The following is a 1275-nucleotide window of genomic DNA, read 5'->3' on the forward strand; positions in this document are numbered from 1 at the left end:
TTAAGCTTCTTTTTTTTATGAGTCACGTTTCACATTTTAGCTTTTATCATTGTTTTTTCATATTTTTCTTCATTCACACCGTTTTTATCCCATAATTTTGATCTCATTTTACCTCTGTACGGTGACGTAAGAATGGGAACAGCTGCACGTTCGGTGAATCTGTATTGTGAGTAGAGATGGCACGATACCACTTTTTTATGTCCGATACCGATATCATAAATTTGGATATCTGCCGATACCGATATGAATCCGATATAGTGTGTTTTTTAATCAGTAAAACTGTTTTTTAATATATTGCTGCATTTTGTATAAGTTCATACTCAAGTTTAAATAAACAACAACACTAAAGCTATTCTGTTATACCTGTATGTAAAAAATACACTGCACCCAAAATATTTCATAGTTCAGCAACACTGATCAATCTAATAAACTTAAACCTACTCCATCCTTCCTATTCTGGTATTTTAAAGAGTACTTAGCAGAAATATTAAGCAAACTAACAAATAGGGTTGCAAACTCCCAGCAAAAAAAAAATAGGGAACCACCCCCCACCCTCCACCTCATGATGCTTAATCGAAGTAATCAACTTTTATTTGATGCAGTGTGAAAAAAATGCACAGAATTAAATTATTTTTCAAGAATAATTAAATAGATTCAACATCTTTCTTCAACAGAATTGCAAACTGCACAGATCGTACCTTCCCAAAGGAAAAAGTACTATAGCTTACTAGGGTATATTAGACTTAACAGTTAGTATATACAGTAATGGACTTCTATACATTTTACATCAGATTAAAACTTTGGGTGTAAGATTCAGATAATTATTTATTAAAAGCGAGACATTTTAAATGAGAATAAGAAAGATAAGCATGTCTTTGTGCCCCCTTTTCCCTGTTAATGCCCTATCGGCCCCCCTGGCTAAACTTTGCTAGATCCGCCCCTGCACAGTTACCAGCCGTCAGCTGCGTAGAAAAGGATCCTGGTCTAGAAAGTAATATAAATAAATTCTAACAACAGCTTATCGAGGTTAAACGTGCTGCTGTTGTTCAGCCGCTGGTTTCCTCTTTCTGGTGCAAAGTGGGCCAAAAACAAAGAAGAGAGACGGACTCGCGACAGAAAAGCCGATCAGCTGATCATTAAGCAGTTTCATGAAGTAGCGGCAGGAGAGGGAGAGAGAGAGAGAGAGAGACAGTCGCTAAATATATCGGTTGTTAAGCTTAACGTGGAAACGCTTTACGAACATTCAGAGATGAACTTACACACTTGCTTTACTTC

Source organism: Pelmatolapia mariae, linkage group LG7, assembly GCF_036321145.2.
Source record: "Pelmatolapia mariae isolate MD_Pm_ZW linkage group LG7, Pm_UMD_F_2, whole genome shotgun sequence".
NCBI classification, from domain to species: domain Eukaryota; kingdom Metazoa; phylum Chordata; class Actinopteri; order Cichliformes; family Cichlidae; genus Pelmatolapia; species Pelmatolapia mariae.